The following is a 24,516-nucleotide window of genomic DNA, read 5'->3' as shown; positions in this document are numbered from 1 at the left end:
GGATACCACTGGCCTTTTTGGCCACAAGGACACCTTGCTGGTTCAGGGTCAACTTGCCATCCACCAGCACTCCCAGGTCCTTCTCTGCAGAGCTGCTCTCCAGCAGGTCAGCCTCCAGCTTGTACTGGTGCCTAGGGTTATTTCTCCCTAGGTGCAGGACCCTGCCCTTGCCCTTGTTGAACCTCAGGAGGTTCCTCTCCACCCAACTCTCCAGCCTGTCCAGTGAATCAAAACCTGTCAGATATAGAACAAAGTAGGAAATACTTCACATTCTGTCCTTAACTATGCAAAGAATTGTAATATATTGCGATTCTAAATTTTATGATTTAGAGCTCTTTGCAGTTTTTTAAATCAAAATGCCAGTGCTCATATGTATATTTTTCAATTTTAGCATATCTCTCTATCAGGTCTCTGATACAATTCACACATTCAGTATTAATTCATATAAAATTTCACCAGATTTATCTGCCATACTTTTTACCTATGAAGCAAATGCAGTGTATCCATTTGGTACATTTACTAGAAGAAGCAAATGTTTTCTGTTAATGTTTTCTCACCAAATATGAACTAACCAAGGCTAATAATTTGGAAAGATGAATAAAAAGAGGAGTGAAAGATAAATAAAAGCAAAATACAGAGAAAGGACAACAGAATGGATTCCAAAGCAGTGTTAGTGTCACATACATTCTCATTTTGGTTGACAAATATTACCATTTATGGGCCTCTGTAAAAAAGCTAGGTAAGTAAAAAGCCCTGTCAGCTTTATGGGCAGTGAATGTCTGAAGCATGAAACTAATTCAGAAGCTGATTAGTACTATTATAATAGGTAGGCAAAAAGTACTTTATTGTTATAATATTTGATTGAAATATGATAAAACCTCACTGTCATTAAGTGCCAGACACATTTGGTGTATGAGTTATTCAAAAAGTACTTTAAATATGTATTTTATTAGATGAAGGCATAAGGAAATACTAAAATGTCCAGGCTTAATGTTCTTTCATGGCTGGAAATGCCTGTGATAGAAGACATTATCCAAACATCAGAGGTATTGGTGTTAATTAACAAAGGCATAACTTCATCAAAAATACAGATATTACTTATTGCTAAAGGGATAAGAATTTAAAATCCGATTTGCTTTCCAGAAAAATGTGATAAATTCTCACAAAGGAGTAGTTTCTCAGATCTGTTTTCCTGTACCTTTTAAAAAAGAATAGAAGCAAAGATAAGAAGTGAAATTTTGACTGCCACATAGTGAGACATAGACCAGATCACCTGCAATCAGTGAGGCAGCATAAACCAGAAGTGGTTTCCTTGATTCTGTCTTTCCTCAGATTGTGAAGAGATGATTTGTGGTCAGGGTATCAGAGACATACTGGCAGGGGCAAATGCAGATAGCAAGAAACATAATTCATGAATTTCTTAGGTTGGTAATAATTAGATTCTCCTATCCATAACAGTTATTTATGCACTTTGATGCAGAGTTTTCTAATAAAAAAAAAAAAGAGGTTTTTCTGCTAAAAATATTGTGGATATTTACTTGCAGCCCAGGCAAGTCTTTCTCCTTGACCCAAATTGGCTTTGGAGCATTTGAGGTAAGTTTACCCACTTGTTATTTGCCATTATCTTTTACACTCCCTTCTTTGAAGCAACTGTTTTGAATTTACGGAATGATCTGAGGCTATAAAGGAGCCTTTCTGCCTCTGACAGCACTGAGCTAGTTCTAAAAGAGACTATGCATGAGATGAAATGGAGCTATTGCTGCAGCTTGGTAACTATACMACCATCCTTCTGCTTTCAGCCACACCTCTGAAACATAGGCTGTAGGAGTCTATGAGGTGGGAGGTTTAATGGCAGTTTAATACATCTTTTTATTATTATTGGATGAAGGAATGGCAGGCAACCAGTATTATTGTCTGTGAAACAAAGGAGACAGCTCTTCACATAATGCTGAACTAAAAATAAAGATACGCTACAATTAAGAGACAGTAGAACTGAAATAGAATTGAGTGACATGCATTTTTGTGTAATGCAGCCAAGCAATAAAAAAAATTACAGGGAAAGTTCTGCACGATATGTCATTAGCTTCCATTTCTAATGACACATGAGTTTACATATCTCTCTGGCATCTCCTTTCACATCGTACTCTTTTCTGATCAATCATAAAGGCAAAGAGATTGATTAAGTAAGTAAACTGGAGCTGGAAAAAAGAACACAGACACAGGAAAGGGAAAGCGTAATGACCTGTGTCTCTGCAGGTAGACTAACAATGTGTTTTAATTACTTTTTTTCCTCATAAAAGAATCTTTGGGCAAGCTTCCAAGACSCATAGGCATTGGGGCTTGTGGCAGGATGTTTGCCACTCAGGACCTCGTTCATGCTACCCGGTCAATCCCTTAGGCTCTTTCTGTTCTATTTTGTTGTCTTACAGATTAATATTACATTAGACAGAAGAACAGATTTCTGTGTATATAGTTTACAAATATATCTGTAAGATAATCTCCAAAGGCATGTTAGGTTGAATAAGTAATTGTTTGTGCCAGTATTTTCATTATTACAGATTATCCTAATTTCATTTTTCAAGAAGATTGAAACTGACCCGTTGTAAACACCTCTATGTACAAATACAGCATGACCACAAAGTATAATCTCAAATTCAGTTTTGCTTTCTAAAGTAACAGGGAAAACCTACCTAATCTATTCTGTGCACACAGTTCATTTTGTTCCCTTACTTTGCTGGGTTTTATTCATAGCTGAGTTGTAAAAATAAATAAATAAATAAAAAGAGGGAGAAGGTGTGATCTTACTTTTATCTGTATAATACCTCTGAACCTTCAGAATTTCTTATGAAAATATAAAGATCAAAAAAACTGCATAGATCGTGGAGTAAGTGCTTGCATAAATTATAACAATGGTGCATTCCAAACTAAACTTTCAAATCCTGACTACTCACAGATCAAAAGGGGATAATTTAGTCATAGTGAATTAAGAACCATTAATTGCCTTGTTTGTCCTCCTCATCCTATCACCTAACAGTGGATTTGGCCTGACCCACAATCTTCCTGAAGGAATAAATGAACCAGTAGCAGCCTGTCATTTGCCTTGCCAAAAAATCCAATTGCAATGTAGTTAGGACTAACTTTCCTTTTCAAAGAGTGAAATACCATCAGTTAACATGGGGCGAACGAGAAATTTTGCAAAATTGATAGTGAAATGAACATGATGAAAGTTCAAAAGAAGCAGGCAATGATATTTTATGATGATTTTGTGCCAACAAAGCTTATATCCTAATTAGAACTTTTAAATCATATTCAACAAACACTGAATTTGTAACATTTCTGGGTGTGAAATACTTAACAGCTAGCTTAATTTTATGCAGATCTGTTTGTTTATTAAATAAAAAAAAAAAAAGGTGAATAAATGCCAGTCTGTGGGCTTGTCTTAAAATCTCTGGTGGTAATACCTGAACTTCAAAATTCTTCCTTGGAGTATTCAAATGAGTATTTCTTCTTTTTGTCTTTTAGTTACTACTTATCATTCAGTGTTGAATACATCCATTTTCAGCTGAATACAAATATTTGACACTGAATACATACATTTGACCAAATCATGTAAACAAGTTACAAGGACCTGCAAATTCGCAGTTCTTATATAGATGATATATGGTCAAATGAACAAATATATTCCATTTTTTTTCTGAATTTGTTCTCAACACTGATTTTAATATGATCCTCTATGACAGAACTTTAACGTTAATCTAACCTCCTACAATATTTTGTGTCCACACCTCCATGGGTTACTAGAAGCTCATGCAGAAACTCTTATTGGAAAGATTATTAACTTTTCATGCTCTGTTTCTTTAGTAAACATAGTTCTAGGGGAAATACAATTTTGAATGAATTATTTTTAAAAGTTTGTTTGTTTCTAGGTATTAAGTTAAAATGCCTGACTTGCTTTTCATTTATGGTTGAATGTCACTAAAATATTTGGGTGAAAAGTTGCTGTTTAAAGTCTTATGAGTGCTTTCAGAAAAATAAGAAATAGGTCACATAAATCTGAAACAAAAGAAAGCAACTTTGGCTCTCTATATATTTAGTAGCTACCAGATGCTGCTTTCTCTCATCTTTTCTTAGCAAAGTCTCTTAAATAATTTACTTAAAAKTATACCAGCTGGGAATAATTTTCCAATTTGGCTTTTTAAATTAAAAGTAAATAATAAATAAGCATTGTTTACCATTGTCTCTAGTTTAAAAATAAAAGCTGCTGATCTATCAGTGCAATGAGATAAGGTTGTTGAGCAAAGAAGGAGAAAGAGTTGAAAAAGCATGCAAAACAAAAATCTTTGGAGCAAGGGTTGAAATTAGCAAACTAAACCCAGAGAATAATATGTATAATTTTAATATATGCTACTTTTCATCCACAAATCACTAGGTCATATAACGACAGGAATAATATTATCTTGAAATCAAAGGAAAYGGAAATGTGCATGGGAGATATGACAGAAGGCTTCTTTGATAGACAGGACCAATATTTCTGTTCAATCAGCAATACTCTGTCATATGATGTTTATGGAGAAAAGGGTTGTCTGCACAAAAAATAACACTGGAGAAAAATAAATGGAGAAAATGGAAAACAAATTAAAATCATTGATTTGAATATGCTGAATCAGTCTCTGGAAGCTGTAGTCGAATTATCCTTTGTACATATTTTCTATGGGCTGAGGCCCCTCACCAAACTGTTTTGTTTCATGACATACTACAAAATTCTCTCTTGTGTGTCACTGAGGACTTGATGAAATTTTATTGCATCATGGAAGATATAATCCATCTGGGAAATCTGGCCCAAAGAGAAGGCTGAGAACACAAAACATTTGAACTATAAATCCCATGATTCAGGCTGGTGGATTTCTAATGAAAAATGTTCTGTATCCTCATGTTTGGAGAGCTGTTTTTTATAGGCAGAATGATGAGGTTTTTCCACAGGAAGCAGACATTTTTCACACAAACAAGAATTACTCTGCTGAAAACCAGTTTTCTGTCAAAACAATTTTAACTGAAAACTTTGAGCCATCTGCTTTACATCATCACAGGGAACAGAATTTGGAGGTGGCTTGCTACAGGGTATAGGCAATTCCAAGTGAATTTGCCTCTACCAGCTGGTACAACACAGCTAACAAATCTGAAAAGTAAAATATTCAGGAAAACTCAGTCAAACTATTCTGAGTACTTCCATACTKGAATAAATGGATTCCATTATATCTTCAGTAAATTATTTTCTCCTACTTTCTATCAGTACTAGAGAGCAAATCAGGTATCTGTTATTCATCTAGCCACTTGACAACATTAATGGGAAGAGGGAAAACGGGGTTTATGCTCTGTACAGTGGGCACATCTGTTCTATTAACTGCATTATGGCCTGCACAGTAAACAAGGTGATCTGAACATGTCATACCATCTGTGTTTCTTACAGTTTGCTTTCTTATTATTTCAATGCACTCTAATRTACATCCTGTTTGTACTCTGTATGTCTCATAAACTGGGCTTTTCCTCTTTAAGGAATATTTTTTGTATATTGTCAACATGGCAATATTCAGGCAAAGTAGTATCAGCTATAGCTGTTTGCATAATTCCAGGAAAAATATCTACAGCCCACTTCTGAAGAATTTGAAGAAAAAATTGAGCTGTTGAAAAAATAATGCAATGCCTGCTAATTACCTAAAGATACTTTTTTACTTCAAATCTGAAATCTTTTGTTTTTAAATATGGGAATATAGGCATGAAGAGGTAGCTACTCTTTTCAAAAGCAAGATGAGTATATTTACACAAACATTTTTAAATATCCAACAAGACCAACTTTAGAAACTCTTTATTTAGTCCATTATAGTGTTTAACTATTCTTCAGAAAGAATTGCCCAATATCTAATAAAAATATTCAATTTTCCAATCTTCAGTCATCAAATAAGTTGACATTTAGGTATGTGGACAAATGATCTACCCTGACCATATAGCTAAATTAACGATAAAGCATTCCTGAAATCAAAGAGAAGGTAATGTCTATGCAGATAACTAACTCTGATTTAAAATTCTCTGAGAAACGACCAGACCTTGTAGATAAGAATAAAGGAAATAGTGGCTTAGCAAATCTCGAATAAAGAGGCTTGCTAAGAGAAACATATTGGCAATACCAAAAGATGGATATCATAACAGCAAAAGTGAGGCAATAGGGTAGGTGTATAGATGGGTGGCCTGTTTACTGAGGAGGAGATAAGGGTGGTACCGGGGAAGAATTTGAGAGAGGAAAAAAAGGAAAAGGGGTTATATAAGGTGACACAAATGACATAATCAGGTGTCCCTGTTGAGGAGGGACACCTGTCCTAAGCCTGTTCAACACATTTTGAAGATGGACAATAAACCCATTCTTCCCCCTGTACTCATGCAAGACTTTCTTCTGCAATAAAGAGGGACCTGGGATGTCTTCCCTGGCATGGGTGAGGCAATTTTCCTAACTCTGACTGGGCAACACCTCAAGGCTACCAGCTAAGAGCATCATCCCTTCCCCAGCACCTTTAACATTAACTACAACTTAGTGTATCTTTAGTGGCCAGAAAGAACAATTAATAACCATCTTCTTCATACAACAGCCTTCTATATATTGGAAATTTCCTATATTGAGGTTCTGCCACCCTTACACTCTTTCTTCTTTTCTAAAGAAAAAAATACTTTAGTTATTTCAATGTTTTCTTATAGTTTTTTTTATAARTTTATTATTCTTGTCTCTTTCCTTTGGAGTTTCTCCAGTGTCTGTAAAAGATGGTGTCCTACAATACTCAAACTCTAGCCCTGCCAATTCTGCATAGGTAAATAATCACCTCCTAGGATACAACCTGTTAGAACAGCACCACCACATGAATGCCTTCAGTCTGTGATCTGCTGTAACTCCTGCTCTCAACTCTTGAAATACACTACTTCTGCAGTGCTTTTGCTAACCAGCTTTTCTGCATTTTGATTTATGAATTTCATTTCTCTTCTGAGATGTATTTTGCAGTTGTCCTAAATGACTGTTTCACTGTTGATCTCAGACCACTTCTTTGGCTAAAACCAAAGCACATACTGCTGGGGTCCTACAGAAATGTCCTTGTTTTCACACTCAACTTTTGAAAATTATTCATTGATTAAATTTTTAATCATCAATTGCATAATTTCATCCAGATCTTATTTTCCTTGTCTGTGTGATCTATCATACTGGCTCTATCATACTGGAATGTGTCAGAGTCTTACTAATTCAAGATATCTCAGACCTACTACTTTCCCCTGATTCATTGTTCATATGTAAAAAAGATTACAGGTTTTAGCTCAGGACTCTATGATACATTGAAGCAGTCTATTTTTTATTCAAATGTGCAAAATTACGTGTAAAAGAGGGTTGAACATATTGAATCCAACTTGTTTTGTTATTTGATTGAGCTGATGAAATAGCTGATTAAAATAGTCAGGATTAATTAATAAGTATAAAGCAGATCCCAAAGCCAAAAAGGAGTAAACTTGCAGAGGGGGCTGTGATGTGTGGAAAGGGAGAAAGGAAGGAGACTATTGAGGCTAACTGCCTCTCTGTAAAAGTGCCACCATTCTCTCAAGGGATATCAAGAGCAATGCTGTTTTTGCACAACCTGCTCTCCTTGGGTAAACCTGACGAAAAGGCATATCTTGTGGTATTAACTCCCATCTTAAAAATGTACTACCAGGTTATGTTTAGTTAAAAATCAGGATATTTCCCATGCTAATGMTAAGGATAGCACAAACAGAGTGTGAACTTCAGGACCTCAGTTTAGTAACTGACTGTTTCCTTCTTATTTCATGCTGCTGAAAGCAGTGCTCATTTTCACTTCATGCTCTCTGGTTCCTCATGAAGGGTCAAAGAGTGCTTTTGTTGCTTAAGAATCAGTGGTAGCACTGCCACAAAGCAGCAGTGCTGTTGGAGCTTGTGAGATATAAATAGAAGGATGGAATAAGAGTCTTAGCAAAGTTTTCCTCTTAGGCATTGAGGGCTAGGAACATGGAAAGCTCAACTGGGGAAAGAACTTCACAAGACGTCACAAGTTTTATTTATCTTCTAAAATGTAGGTATAATGCCTTGAGCAATGGAGCACTAGGTACTGGCACCTTTACTACAGCTAGCTATTAATATACTAACACAAAATACCTCTCTAATGCCAATAGCTAAAAAATCAACAGAATATGCTCCACTGGACCCTTCTCAACCAAAGGATGTTTATGCATTTTTTAATTAAGAACTTACAGATGGGAGAAAACATAACATCGTAGCTCAAAATTCTGTGCTGAATAGATTTAAACATAGTCCACAACAAAAGTCTCAAATAGGTCTTCAAGAAATACATAATATGAACAAAGGAACATACAAGAAACCAAAGAACTGACCAAGTACAATGACACCTATCGAAAGAAAGTAGCTGGCCCTATACTGCCACTCACAGTTWAAGACTGAGGTGGATTGAGAACTGGCTGAAAGGCAGAGCTCAGAGGGTCGTCATCAGTGGCGTGGAGTCTAGTTGCAGGCCTGTGGCTAGTGGCGTTCCCCAGGGTTCAGTACTGGATCCCATCCTGTTCAACTTCTTCATCAACGACCTGGATGAGGGGACAGAGTGCCTCCCCAGCAAGTTTGCTGATGATACCAAGCTGGGAGGAGTGGCTGATACACCAGAAGGCTGTGCTGCCTTTCAGAGAGACCTGGAGAGGCTGGAGAGTTGGGCGGAGAGGAACCTCCTGAGGTTCAACAAGGGCAAGTGCGGAGTCCTGCACCTAGGGAGAAATAACTCCATGCACCAGCACAAGCTGGGGGCTGACCTGCTGGAGAGCAACTCTGCAGAGAAGGACCTGGGAGTGCTGGGGAACACCAAGTTGAYGCTAAGCCAGCAAGGTGTCCTTGTGGTCAAGAAAGCCAATGGTATCCTTGGGCGCATTAGGAAGACTGTTGCCAGCAGGTCGAGGGAGGTGATCCTGACCCTCTACTCAGCCCTGGGGAGGCCTCATCTCGAGTACTGTGTCCAGCTGTGGGCTCCCCAGTACAAGACAGACCCGGAGCTACTGGAGAGAGTCCAGCATAGGGCTACGAGGATGATCAGAGGGCTGGAGCACATGCCCTATGAGGAACGGCTGCGAGAGCTGGGCCTCTTCAGCCTGGGGAAGAGAAGACTGAGGGGGGATCTTATCAATGTGTACAAGTACCTGAAGGGAGGGTGTCAAGGGGAYGGGGACAAACTCTTTTGAGTTGTCCCGTGTGACAGGACAAGAGGCAATGGGCAGAAATTGAAGCACAGGCAGTTCGGCCTGACCGTGAGGGGGAATTTCTTCCCTGTGAGAGTGACGGAGCACTGGCACAGGTTGCCCAGAGAGGTKGTGGAGTCTCCTTCTCTGGAGATACTCAAGGCCCGCCTGGATGCAACCCTGTCTACCATGCTGTAGGTGACCCTGCTGAGCAGGGAGGTTGGACTAGATGATAGGTCGCTTCCAACCCTACTGATTCTGATTCTGTGAAGACATAATACTGTGTCTGTCTGAGAAATGGATTAATGTGTATACAAACAAAAGCCTAGGGAAATAGGATCTGCAAAGTATCAACCATTATGCAATGAATAGGTAACAGTTGTGGAAGTGCAAGATCAGCTTTCCAGGAGCACTTCTAAAGTGTGTCCTATGGTGCCAGTGAAAACTAGAACACAAACACAGGGATGTTCTCTCCTGGTGCAATTAGACTGGCATAATCTGACTATTATGGTGCTTGAAAATATTAGAAAAATATTAGTATTCACATTACTGAAATAAATACCTCTCTACATTTTAGTTGTAGGTAGCTTTTCTGCATGTTTGAGGGGCTGGCTATTCATAGATGACTTGGGGGAAGGACTCAATGAATGGTTCTCTTCCCCAGCATACTTGCCAGGAAGGCTGCACACAGAACCGGGAAACTGATGAGCCAGTGACCATCTGTCTGCTCTTGACTTGAACACTTGGGAAATTTATTTGTGATTGATTTTTTCCCTTTTCCATTTCCAGGGACCATCCCAACTCAGGCTGGTATTGTGACCTTTCCAAAATTCTCCCTTTGCCCATAATTAGCATTGTCATGCTCCATTTGTCTCTGTTCACCAGACTTCATTTTTGCTGTTTCACAGCCTGATCAGTGCACAGTGAGTTCTTTTTTTCCAAGTATTTTTCTAGCATGCTTCTCAGTTTGCATGACATTCTGCACATTGGGACATTGTGTGCAAGAAGATTCAGGGTCCTTGAAAAGCAAAATAACCATGATAAGAAAGAAGAGAGAGAACTGTGGGTGTGAAGAAAGCTGCAGAATTAAAGTGCATGCTACAATGAAGCCTCTCCAGAAAGGAGCCAAAAAGGAGGCCAAGAAATAACAGAAGGAAGATACCAAGGAGAATGTRGGCCAAAAATGTTGATAAGCCAACCAATAATAGCATCCTGCAAGACATTCAGTGCCACCAAAGTGTATTTAATGTTTAGCCTGCATGGTTATTAAGAACATTTATATCAAATATGTTTTTTAAATTGACTAGTTTTGTACCATAGCATTTAATAAGTCCTGAATGTAAATAAAATATGCATTTTTTCTTCTTGTCTACTCTCCTGGTTGTATGTTTTTGGATATCTGATAAAACAATAAACATGCAATGAACGGTTTTCCTCCTTACCTATACACATATACGCTTTTCAGTTTCAGCTTTGCTGCTGCAAATGCTAAGCCCTTAGGAGCTGCATGGGCATAATCTGACTGCTACGTGTCTGTGGGTGTGAGCTGTCAGGGGCGGCATGTGACATTGATGTAACCAGCCATCAAAAAACCAGTGAGACCAAGTATTCATACAAAATGCTTCCACATGCATAAAGTAAACCACCCAATAAAAGAAAGTTTTTACCCTGTACTCCTTCCTTTCTAACAGTCTTTGGGGGTGCTTTTCAGTTTGACAGTGACTCTTCATATTCCAGTGCATCTGGCTGTAAATCAAACTTTCAGAAAGTCCCATCAAATTGCCTGAGGCTGGAATCTTTCTGAAATACATCTTAGCTATCCTATTCTCATACTGAAATGAAAGATAGGGAGATGGTATAAAATTAACAATAAATGAAAATACATTAAAATTTAAAACATTTCCAGCATAGAGTAAAACAATTTCCCAYCATCCCTGTTTTTCTCCTACTTGGCATTAGCCATGTCACTTTCTTGGATCTAAGGCACTTATAACTAATGCAACAAATGTCCTCTCATTTTCAGCTGCATTGACATGTTCTGGTTTTACAGACTTTTATATAGTCTGACAAACTTCACTTCTTCCACACTGCTCCACTTCTACATAAATCATTTCATTTTAGAGCCATTAAGAAAGAGTCAAAAAGGTCCATTTTTAATAAGGAGATGAACTCAAATTCAGTTTCATGAAAAGTAATGGAGTGAGAGAATCTTCAGCCTTGTTAATTGGGTTAAGTCAATTCAGTCTTCCTTTTAAGCCAAGATACTCCTTATTAGAAATATTTTAGAATGGTACAATTTTGCTAGAGCAAAGTGCAGAAATCAAAAGGATGAATTTAACACTGAAACTGAAGAATGATTATCACACTTCAGAAATTAGAAATATAAATTATATAAGAAAAATAGTCTTTTAATCCAGTGTTGCAGTAGTCTGTTCACTCATAAAATGTGGATTAAAGGCTAACTGATCCTGATACAAAATCCATAAAAATAGCTGTTACTGACTTTCGTAGGCTTTAGATCAGGATTCATGATCTTAATAAGATACAGTTTCAGTGATTCCATATCCCATATTAAATGCATTTATCAAAGAATCACATCAGGAGATAGTATTCTTCAGGTAGCTCTTGAGAGCATACTGAAACTGGATTAGAAGTGTAGCAAACACTCCAGTTTTACAGTGTACTGGGTCAGTTCTTGAGAAAGTCTTATAGGGACTACAATATTTAAATAGTAACTTGACTTCATAAACCTTCATGTCATAAGCCAAAATTCCATGCACAGTTTTCTTGGGCAAAATAAAGATATTGAGAAGTAAAGCACTGATTCTCCTAGTGAAGTGACAGAAGCTAGAACRTATGCAGTAGTTTGAACCCGTTTCACTAGGTTCAATGACTGCTGCTGTATGAAGGACTGTTCCAGGTGCTGTAGGTCACAGCCAGTTCAGACCCCTTATCACAAGGACTCAACATTTTTTTAATGCCTCTAAATGGATCTGCACCTGCACATACGATGACTATGTTTTCCTCTGTACTGAAGTATTAGATACCAATTCAAAAAGAAAAAAAAAAGTCTGTTAGTCTGTTGAAAATATGCACAACAATTTACTTTACAATTTGAGTTATTTTGAAATTGAAATATGTTCTCTGCATTTGGAAATATTAGTTTTCCTTCCCTGAGCCAGCTGAAGCTCTTAAACTGAGAGGTGGAGCAATTAGGAAAATGAAGATCTAGTSTGGTTCAACACTGGGGCCAGAGCAATACTTAAAGCCGAAGAAAATCTACAGATTAACTTCCCTCCCTTCACTGGTGAGATACTTCAGAGTTAACTTCTCCAGAACGACCTGGGAGACCTGGGTTCACTCCAKTTCAGTTGAGACATTTTGAAGCTGTATCTGTGAAACTGTTGTAGCCTAAGACTAAAACTACAGATCACAGGAATCTTTATATCTTTCCTGAGATTAAACCACTAAAAGGAAGGAACATTTCACTGGGGACAAAAAGAGAAAAAAAGCAAGTTAGKTCTGCTTCGCTCTCCCATGATTTGTTCTTTAAAATAAAAAGCATCCTATAGTTATTGGAATAAAAAAAAATCACAGAAATAGAGACCGAGGCCAAACTGTAACTGAAATGCTGCTCCTTCATTCCTTCCATCTCTGTTTTCAAATATTTTACTTTATTTTTCAGTACGGAGTTTCAGAAATTACTCTACTTAATATATCAAATTACAGACTAATCTACAGCTGATATAAAAAAAAGACCACTAGAAAAGTCACTGTTAAAGTTTTAAACAAGCCRCACATGAAATTACTTTTAAATCAGACATGTATGAGTATTACAGTTTGGTATACAAATTATATAGATATTTTATATACAGATTATATATAGAGAGATATAGGTATTTCATAGCTCCATTGGATGGTATGCCAAGACAGACTTCCAAATACTAGCTTTATATTTCCTTTGTATTTCTATGTAATTAGCCTAATAGTRTCTAACCTACAATAGTTCTTTTAAAGCACAAAGCCTGATTTTTATTGACTGAAACCCACATACAGGAACTGATAGAAAGAATTTCCCATAATCAGGGTGGAGATATTAAAAATGTATGTCCATCAGTCATTTTGYTGAACTAAGGGCTGATCAGGTAAAGAATCCTGAAATGAAAAAATAACTGCTTAATGTAGTTCTACTGTTTAAAACAATATACCTGAAAGGAATCATAATTTTTTATTTGTTTTAAAAGCTGGCATAATTGTGCTTTGTCAGTACTGTAGGTGAATTTTCCACTTAATATACATTATCATATTTTAAAATTTCTTTTGCCCCCCATCACTGTAATAACCATACTTTACTGTTATATCTTTCAAAATGCCACTGTAATAAGTGGCCTATAAAACATTTAAATTCAGGCAATATTATTTTTTAAATACTGCTGTGCAGTAACTTACATTTTTAATATATTTTTCAAAATGTCACAATTTGTAAACCTGTCAGGAAGCTCCAATGTACCCACTTTCRGTATTTGTAATTCAGGCAGTCTAGTGACTAATCTGATGGTTTCATTAATGCACATAATTGGAGTTGTAAAGAAAAAATATTAAACCTTTATTTCTTTAGGCTAAATAATCCCTGGGGATACAATAGAATCATAACTGTCTGAGCTCTTGCGCTTTAACAATGAAAAGAGTAGAAAAATATTATTCTGCACTAGTTTTAATCTTTTTTTATGGGGGAGGGGAACAGACTGACTTTCTTGTGCTCCTGACTGTGAGGCTTTTAACTGTGATGGCTGGGTCTAGAATTGGGACGACAGTCAACATGTGCAACATGTTCAGACCGCCCTCTCACTTTAAAAGCTGAACAAGATTTAAACGGCAGTCTCATTAGGCAATGGACGATGACAAGATGAGAGCTGGACTTTTACTTTCATATTTATGGTTAATGGAAGGCTGTTGCAATTAGTATTATAATTACTTTTACGCATTATTAGGAATTTTAGGAATGTTAATATTAAGTGTTAATACTGGAAGATAATACTTAAGATTAATGGTATTAAAACTTGCATGATACTTTGTAGAGTTTGGGTAGGCGTTCTTTTACATGTGTAGATTTGTCGTGGTCAGAAGTGGTTTTGTGTTTCGGGCAGTTTCATATTTAATAAAATATTCCGTTTCAAGAGGGATTAATCAAATTACTTCTGGAAGTGATACATCTCTTCCTCTCTTCAATATTCTAGCRCTGATGCTACATCCTCTCATGTCTTCATTAGAATATGTAATCCTGTTGTACCTCTTATTTCTGTATGCTTATCCTTTGCAGTTTCCTTGCTATTAAATTATTGCTTGCATCTGATCATCAGTTACAATGTTCTGAGCGAGCTAAAACCAAATCATAAGTCCAAGATGACACTCTTCTTTGCTAGCCTTGCTTGCGACAATTTGATTAGGTAATTTATTGCTTCTTTATGGCAGGCATAGTATTCTGAAATTTGTAGAATTAGCTTCCAAGAAAATTAAATCTTTTGTCTAGATATTTTTATGTTTGCACTAACTTGAGTGAGTTGGATTTAAGTGCCTAAATGCCACTTTTGCCTTAGTCACTCTCTCAGTATATTTGATTCAGTGAAGGCAAAATGATAACTACTCAGTATAAGCACAATAAACAAAGGCACTAATTATTGTAGTGAATTTTTTATCACAGGATGAACAAAAAAGAGGAATTAAGAGGTTTTATGAATATTCAACTATTCTCAACTCTTCTTTTTATCAGGAAATTTATTGGCTTATGTATATTTTAGCTCCAGTTCTTAGAAAAAAGAGCTGAGGAAATGTATTAATCATTTAAAGGGAAAAAAATCTTTTAAAGGTGAAAAAGCAGTAGTTTAAGTGGACAAAAAATAACCAAAGGAAGAAGAATGCTTGTTGTATGCTACAGCCTGCTCAATTCTAGATTCACTTTCATGTTTTTTAATGAACCTCAAAAACAAATCGTATTCAATAGCATTACTTAGACCAAGCTGGAGTGAGAGTAAAGGAGAAAGAATGAGAATGGGACTGAACTTCACAGGGACAGAAAAATCACCAAGGCAGAGCCACACCTTTTACAGAGGAATTTTTGCTCCAATTCTATTCTTATTGTGATTCTTGAATTTACATTTCTTTTTGGTATAAACATATCATTCAGAATAGCGAATGTGATGATACCATATCATGTTTTCAATCAGGAAACAAATCAATATATATATGTCAAGACTGTCCYACTCATTTCAAATCCATCTACCTTCTTAAGGAAGACATGGAGTTTTACAGTGAATTTACTGAGGTATATCCTATCAATGCATTTGATATATTTTTGATGATATCTTGTCAACATGCTTATTCTGTGATATTCAGTATATTCTGAACTTCTGAGCTATGTTTTCTGCCTTTTAATTTAACCTTATTTCACAGCATCACAGTAAGTAGCACAGTATTTCTGATTCTTGAATTTATCTTTYCTTTTGGCCCATCATCTATTGCCTTCTGTCTACTATATTTAATGACTTTACTTTCAGTATCCTCATTTTGTTTCTCTATACTCTGGCAAATAACATATATTTTGAATAGACGCTGAAAGTGTTACAACAGGGAACCTACCTTTCTTTCTCTCTGAACAGATGCAAATATTTTAAGATCCTTTCCAGAATGATCTAAAATCTCTGACAGTGTCATTATAACAATTAGTATTTTAATTTATCACCTACTGGTCAGTTAAGAATATACACATTCTTTCCTAGAGGACTATTTATTCAGAGGAGATGCAGAGAGTGATGGTAGTTTAGAAACCGAACTTRTATTTCTGGATATGGAGATTTCTCTTTTTGTTTGATTAAAGTTTCTTTTTGAATTATAGGAAAGAGTAACCTGCAAATTCTTCTGTATGCAAAGATGAAGACTGTTAGAAAGTAATAGGTTCAATCTTTTTAAGTAGTCAATATTATTTTTGTAATTCCACCTATTCTCCAAAMGCAGTATTTTGAAAAAATTCCTTTAGTTGACTGCCTTTCATAGGCAGACACATGATCACGACTCCTCTGAATATTTTGGATTTTCCAGCAGTACACATTTAGCCATAATGCAATAACATCATTGTTTCCTTGTTATCATGTACATGTTCTCTTCAGTGGATCTTCTGCAGATGGCTGACAAATATTCAGAAGTTGAAATACRGATAGTTATTAATTTACAAAATGAAAAGTGAAAAATAGTACAGGGCAGGCAAAGAATTATTTAAAACTATTTAAAATTGCTGTAGGTGGTTGCTCTAGCARTCTTTTCCTTCTGTTGCTATTGAATATTTGTGATCATTTATCAATAGCTGCATGCTTAGCTGCTTCCTATGAAAGATTTGGTATATAGACTTGAGACCATTTTCCTGGGTACCGCATCCAAGAATAAATAACACCAAGGCACACAGAAACAGTAAGAAGAACCTAGGAAACTGTGTTGCTAAAAATAATAAATAGTACTTCTCATTCTTATTGAAGAAAACTATATTATTTTACCTGTATAACATGAATGGAAGGCTGGTTTGATAKTCTATCATTTTACTTTCTGTAGAGACTTATATATGAATGTAACTGCAAATATCTTAAAATCTACAGCCTGTCAGTTTTCCAGATCTGCTAGTGATTGCAAAATCCCCCCAGACTTTTGTGTTCTTACAGAGATTCATCTGTTTATTTCCAGGGAAACAATGGCATAAAGGAGAAAATTACGATTACTTCTTCATCTGTGGGAGATGACGCAGTAAAAGATAAGAGGACAGCCAGGAAGTAGAATTACTACATGTAGCAGTCCAGGCAGCCTGAATAGAGAGACAAGCCAAACAATAACTATTAAGCAAAATGACAGTTTTGAAAAAGGGGGAGGGATAAATGTATAGARGTACCCAGACAGTCCTGAGATTGAATCAGAAAATCATCCTTTGCATCTTATTTATGTAACAGAATAGAAATTAACCACTGGTAGTAAGAAACCTGACCCTAATGCAAAAGTGTAGGATAAAAGGATAACGTGATCATGCACCTCTGTGGAGATCTCTGCAGCAGATCTCTGGTTTTATTAAACAAAACAAAACAAAACCCCTGCAACAGGAACAAAGAAACAGACTCAGGAGCTCATTCTGAGTTTAATAATCCTTAAAACAAACACAAATTTGCTGCTCAAACCTAAATTGCTCATTCATTTATTATGTCCACAGTTTCCTGTTGTTAAGGTTCATTAAGCTGTGGTCTTTTATATATAATTGCGCACAGCATTACAGGAATAAAAGTATCTGTCACCTTGGAACACTAAGAGCTCTTACTCCATTTGCTCAAAGGCTATACAGCAAGCGCGGTAAAGCCCCTCAGTGGGACATAAAGATACAGTGAGTTATTGTCTTGCCAAAGAAGGCAAAGCTTGTAGTGGGTTTCARGAATAATGATAATTGATTAATTTTTAATTGGAAGCTGAAGACATTTATGAATCTGAATAGATTTCAGCAAACTTGAACTAACCCTCAAAACTGTTGTCAGCTGTACTTTTCTATTTGAAATCCTGTTGGAAAATTCCACTTCTGTTTAATATAATTCTATATTTATTTCACCGGATGATTTTATATTTTTCCTACTGGCTCAGCATACTGATTTATAGATAATTAAGTCATATGATGGAAGTTATTCTTGTTTTTTGATGCTGAGCAGGTCTTTGGCCATGAAGTAAAATAAAACAGACTTCATAGGAAAAGGAAATATTTATGACATACATCAGTAGCAAATCAGTAAGGTATGCTATTTCTAACTCCCAGAAATGCATTATAATTGAGGAAGCTTTATATTTTTGCAGAATTTAGAGTTGGATGTAGCAGCAGATAAAATCATACTTGGAAAAACAACCTCTCTTAAAGATACTTGGGACACAATATAATACTGATATCTGTGAGGTGGACAGTAAAGAAGAGGAGGGAATGTTTACCTATTTTTAACTAGTTCATCCTTATATGAATTCAGATTTTTGAGCGAAGACTGCACAATGGTACTCTCCATAAATCACAGACTCATTTAAGCTATAGTGAAAAGATGGGGACTAGATAACAAAAGTCACTTTCTCCACTTATTTTATGAGACAAATGTGAGAGAGGAAGAAAGAACAGGCAGTGCTTTCACATTGTTTTTAGCTCAACTATAGTTGCCATCAGCTGCAATTCCTAAACTTTCTCCTGCCAAAAGAAAGCAGGCAGGCTTTTGAATTCTGAATAATTTCCAATTTTATGATGAGAGCAGTACCCATACCAATTGCCAGCTATGCAAATGTAGAATTAGTTTGGACTGTTATTGCAGATGAGTGGAAACATTAGGCTTACTGAAACACTTAAAATACAATCAGAAAGTAAACATGGCACAAAAGGTTAGCCCAGAAGAAAAGCAGATGAGTCCAGGATGTACCAGAGAGCTACTCTTGAAATCACCAATCTTTTCTATGTGTCCATCACTTCAGCTTTCAGTGGATCTTTTTAGGGCAGGCAGAGCATCCTATATCCATAAAATTAGCCCTTGAGAGAAGACACCGACGTGTTTCCCCTCTCTTTTATGAATGGTATTGAGGGAACTGAAAGGCTGCAGCAAATTCCAGGTGGAACACAAAAAGCCATGTGAAAAGATAGATAAACTGATGACAGAAATATGTTCTTTGGCTGTTCAATATCGCATCAGCACTGCAAAGCAACAAGAGAAGTGCTCTATCGTAGGAGTTATTGAATGAGACAGAGCACGTCTTCGTGTTCAGAAGACTTATAGAGCATCATCTGTTTATTTCCAGGGAAACAATGGCATAAAGGAGAAAATTATGATTATTTCTTCATCTGTGGGAGATGACACAGTAAGAGGTAAGAGGACAGCCAGGAAGTAGAATTACTACGTATAGCAGTCCAGGCGGCTTGAAGAGAGAGACAAGCCAAACAATAACTATTAAGCAAAATGTCATTTTTGAAAAAGAGGGAGGGATAAATGTTCAGTCTTTGGATTGAACTTTGAATTAGTCTGTGTGGCCTTTTCCTCCCCCAAAAAGGAGGAATGCACTGCTACTGCTGCAGAGGGAATGGTTGAGTATCTCCAGGATAAAATACTGATGCCCAGAGACTCAGATCTTTGCTGTTGGTTGCTGAAGTATTGGATGAGCATTTCACAAATTCTCTGCTACATATCTCCACCACGCTTTAGTGAAGCAAGTACTGTCATCTCCAACCAGTGCACGTGTTCAGTCATCTTTAGTTTTCAAATCAGAAAATGCAGTAGCACGTACAAAGCTATTAGGAGAACCTCTGCAAAGGTAAGACCTCCATCTTAATCTTACTTTGTTACACAAAACAATCTCTCCTCTTGCTGTTGTCTAAGACCAAACATATTCAAAGCCTTGTACAGAATCAAACCTTCCTTTTCACAAATATCAGGTCCTCAGTCTCTGAAAATAGTCCACTTTAAATTTTACAGCAATTCATAACTGAAAATGAGATTTTGGAACATCAAGATGAATTATCGCTCACTGAATAAGCACCTTCAGCTGCTGTCAAGTGTACAGTGAGAAGGAAGAATCAGACCTTTAAATAAAATTGCAAAACTACTGTCAAGTGAGCTTGTATCAGCTCTGAAATCAAGCTTACAATAAAGTTTAACATTTTGAAAGCCTGAAACTGTATTCCAAAAGAGAGGAAATATAATAAAACAATGATCTTCACATACTTTTTCCTAATGGAAGAATAATTCTGCATTTTAAAATCTGCTGAAGAAGGAGAAAAAATATCCAACCATGCAGATTCTTAAACAGCCCCAAAAGCTTTAGTAGTCTCTTATGAGAATTACTCAGCAGACACAGTAAATTTTAAAAGAATTCTCATGCTACTTCTGAAGTCTTAAAAAGTAAAAAGGGAGCTTAATCTTCAGAGTGGTCTTTGTTCACAAATTAATGTATAATAAATTCAAAATATCAATTGCAATGAGATGATTTCTCCCCAAGACGCAGTTTATGTCTTCACAAACTATCCGATAAAAAGATGTTTCCAAAATTTTTAGATTGTCTGTTGCAAAAGATATACAAATTGCCTTTCAGAGGAAATATATGCCATCTTAAGAGTGCTTACATGTTAAGAGAGGATAGTTCTGGAGCAGAATCCCCACGCTAAGCCCAAACTGAAATTCTTCACTGCAAAGTGATGAAATCCTCGCTTCTACCCCAAAACGGTTAATTTACCAACATAGGAATGGTCTGGAGATTAAGCCTCTTTTGTGTGGTGTAGGTGCTCTAAAAATGATATGAAAAATCTAATTCAGTAACAGCACTGTCCCTGCTGACATCTTCTTATGAGAGATTAGTTGAAAATGTTTGAATTTTAAAATTTCTATCACAAGACATCTACCTTCTTATGGAATTAACCATGCATGTACTGACTTGTAATTTAAATCTGAACTTAGGGGAAAAAAATGAAATGAATATAACCAATAGCTTTGAAATTAAAACTAGTCTTCTAATGTTCTAAAACTAATCTTCTAATGTTAACTTGTTGTTCTTGGAGTAAGARGGGGGCCAGAGTCTGTGTTTTCTCATTGTTCATCTTCATCTTATGTCTGTTCTCACACTATTTAACCTGTTCTTCATCCAGAGATAACCAAAAGGCCTTAAAATCTCTGAGCAAGGGCTGAATTGTGGTTCTATGTAAATCAGTTCAGAGAATTGCAGGATTTTATTCTCTTATCCTATCTTATTCTTGACCGCAGGAGACTAAGTCTAGAAATATGCCTAATTTGAAGCACGTATGTATCGCACGACGTGACAAGTTTTATTACATTTTTAATTAATAATGAATTGCTAGGTTGATGTTGTAATGATGTTGAGAAATAATTTATTGTCTATAAATAGACAATATTCAGTTTTGCTAACAATTAAATCAGAGTCCTTACTAAGTAAGAGTATTTCCTCCATTCATTATAGTACATGGCTATTCTACAAAGTGCATTAATAGTTGAGGAATTTAGAGCAGATTATTTTGTCCCATGATTAGTTATCCATTCTGAAATTTTACCAAAGGTATTTGTGCAACAAATAGATGACCAAAGAACATAAGAAAGAACTGGAAAGGAAAGAAAACCAACTGGCCTACAGTGTGGCTGAAATGAATAATCCTGAGCTTTACTCTTGGTACATAGCACATTAGATGCACTGAACTCAGTTTGTCCATGTAGAGGTAATTTTGTATGAACTTAAGACCTACAGAAGAAGGACCACTGACCATAATGTCTGTGCAATGATATAAATGTGAATAACTAGTATATACATATATACAAAAAGAGAAAGGTAAATGGTATAACTATATATTGCAGGTCTGACATAGGATGTTGAATTCAGCTAGGTGACAATTACTTGGTTCTTGACTGTGTACTAATGTACTGTTTTTCTTGCTCCCATAGCCACCAGTTAGATCTCTGCAAAGCTGTTCCTGTGAATGCTCTTGCAAGCTAGTGGTATGGCTGGTCAGTAAGTCTCTCCTTACATTCAACTTAAGTAACAGACAAAAACTCAGAGTAAAAATAACTGGTTTTATTGCCATAGCCTTGATCATTCTTACCCTGATAAATTCAGATATGTAATTTTAAAAATATCCTCAAAGAGTTTCCAGTTAAGGCTTAGGCAAGTAAATGTTGTGTGCTGCTTTTTGCCATCCTTCTGTATTTCAGCTCCATTTACAGTCATCATCTACATTCAGAAACAGTGAAAAGAAAATAGAAATACTCTTGGACTGTTTCCTGAAATGACCAATTTATGGGACAATCAGTTCTAGTTTTATTGTTGGATTTTTTGTTGTCAACATGTCCTTTATGAATTGGATAAAGGCCATCACTTGTGTCAAACAGCCAAGATGGTAACAAAGATGCTATTAAGATGGTAATGAATTACTGTCAGTTCATCATGTGCCATACTCAAATATATGCTTGACTGCTTCTAGCCTCTTGAGCTGCCTAGCCCCTTGATGATCAAAGCAAAATGTTTCCCTTCATTTATTTATGCCTTTATTAAATAATTCAAGAAAAATGACACTCTATATTTGTTTTGTCTAGCCAATAAATCTATGTTTGATAAAAAAAGGAGAAGCAACCTGTGCTTCTTCTCAAATAGGATTTCTGCGAAGTATTTTACATTTTTCGAATTCCAGAAGAGACTGATAAATTAAAAGAGATAAATTATTCATAATTGTAGCAGGCTCAGAAATTAAGATACATAATCTAGAAGATCCTATTCCAGCAAAGAACATATATACAGACTAGCTCTCGTGCATAAGTAGTTTCATTGAAGTCAGACAAATAAGCCCATACTTAAGTGCCTTCCTGGATAACAGCCAGAATTAAGAACAGCGTAAAATTAGAGAACTAAGAACTACTTAATGCAAAGTGTGAAAGAAAGCACTGCCTATGTAATCAGTGAACATGATTGATTGAACTAATGGTATAAATGGATTCATGAGACATCATGATTTTTTAAGAAGAAAAGAATTAAATAGCATGATAAAAGCATGAAARACTGAGGCTTTAAATCAAGCATAGGAGGTGTGGGGACCAAAGATCCATTTCATTCTTTCCAATAAAAGTTATATTCTCATAAATGCTTACAAAAAGTACATTGTGAAATTAAACATTTTCATTACTGAAATTAATTTAAGATATTAAYACTCAAAAGTGACTGAGAATTACCAGATAATATGCCACTGAACAATATAAATTAAAAAAAAAAAATTGTCATTGCTATGATTCTAAACAGTTTACACTTGACATAAGTACCAAGATAAGCTGCTAGTTAGGCTTAAAAGGAATTGGGCACCTGCAAACACTTAAGCACATAAGTAACACTAGCTCTAGCTTTAACAGCAGTGCCTATGCTGCAGGATAGGGCCAGACTCAAAGGGAAAATGTTAAGTCCATCTGTACTACTTAGCTGCTGTAATGCTCTTGAGACTCGGATCACACAGCAGCTATTTCTARGAGGAAAAGCTTAATTCTGTGGACAGGCCTCAGCACTCCACACTCAACAGTTAATCCTCTCTCTTTGTCATCTGGCCTTGCAGTGGTGCTGAATAACCTTCATGAGGTGAACAAATGGCTGGGAAGCCTTTCTAGGAGAGTTTCTAAGGTCTTTCTTGCAAGGCTTCTGATTCTGCTGATGACCCTRCAAAGACAAGGTGTGGATTTCAGCAGTATCCTGCACCTTAGGTAACCGCAGATCCCACAGTTCATGTACACAATAGGCTTGTTCAATGAGACTACCCATGGGAATATTATCACGTGTACTTTTGCAAAATTGTAGCCTTGCTTATCTTCAAGGAGGAGGTTCTTGGTGATGGTTACAACATAAAGTTGTAAGAAACCGAAAATGTATACCCTGCAGGCATTTGTCAAGATACATAGCAGAGTCCTGCGAATTTCTTAGGCTGCTTTTAAACCATTTATCAGGGAGAAGCACACACATGGAAAAATATATGTCGATCTCCTACTTTGGGATGTCTCCCTAGTTTTATCTGGATTTATAGTTGCACTGAGGAGATTTCATGTGTCTTTTTGCATTTTTCCACGATGAATAAAGGGGAAGCTGTTTTTCCATACATTCTTTATCCACTTAATATCTTCCACCACATCTTGTCAGCTGGTAAGCTCTTATGGAAAACATGGGCAACTCAGAAACCATGATTCACTGTGTGACCCTCTTGTGTCCCCTCCAATCTTTATGCAAAGGAACTAAACTGGTTTTGCTGCCAAGGGTCCCCTGGCAGCAGCAGCAGCAGAAGCAGAATGTGTTCCACACTCTGAGCTTAATAAAAACTTAAGTTGAAGAAAAGCAGGTTGAACACCATATTTCATTGTAATGCATCTTGTATTAATAGCCTGCATATTTTACAACTGTCATCTTTGTTTCCACAGAACAAGTGTGACAGAAGAAAACAATGCAGTAGTATCATCATACTGGAGAATAACATTTTGAGAGAAGCTGCAGATAAACAGATTCAGATTTCTTGGTTAATGGCTATTCATGCTTATACAAATCTGAAAATACTTCTACATTTTCAATTCTAGTCATATCTTAATGTGCTAAAATAGAATTCAGATGCACTGCATCAATTATATTACTTCTGCCTTTCACCTCCTTTATCACTCATTATTTTGTCATTTTGCACGT

The sequence above is a fragment of the Rhea americana genome, unplaced genomic scaffold, assembly GCF_003343005.1.
Source record: "Rhea americana isolate MKP2758 unplaced genomic scaffold, rheAme1 scaffold_141, whole genome shotgun sequence".
NCBI classification, from domain to species: Eukaryota; Metazoa; Chordata; class Aves; order Rheiformes; family Rheidae; genus Rhea; species Rhea americana.
Note: the sequence above shows the minus strand (reverse complement) of the source record.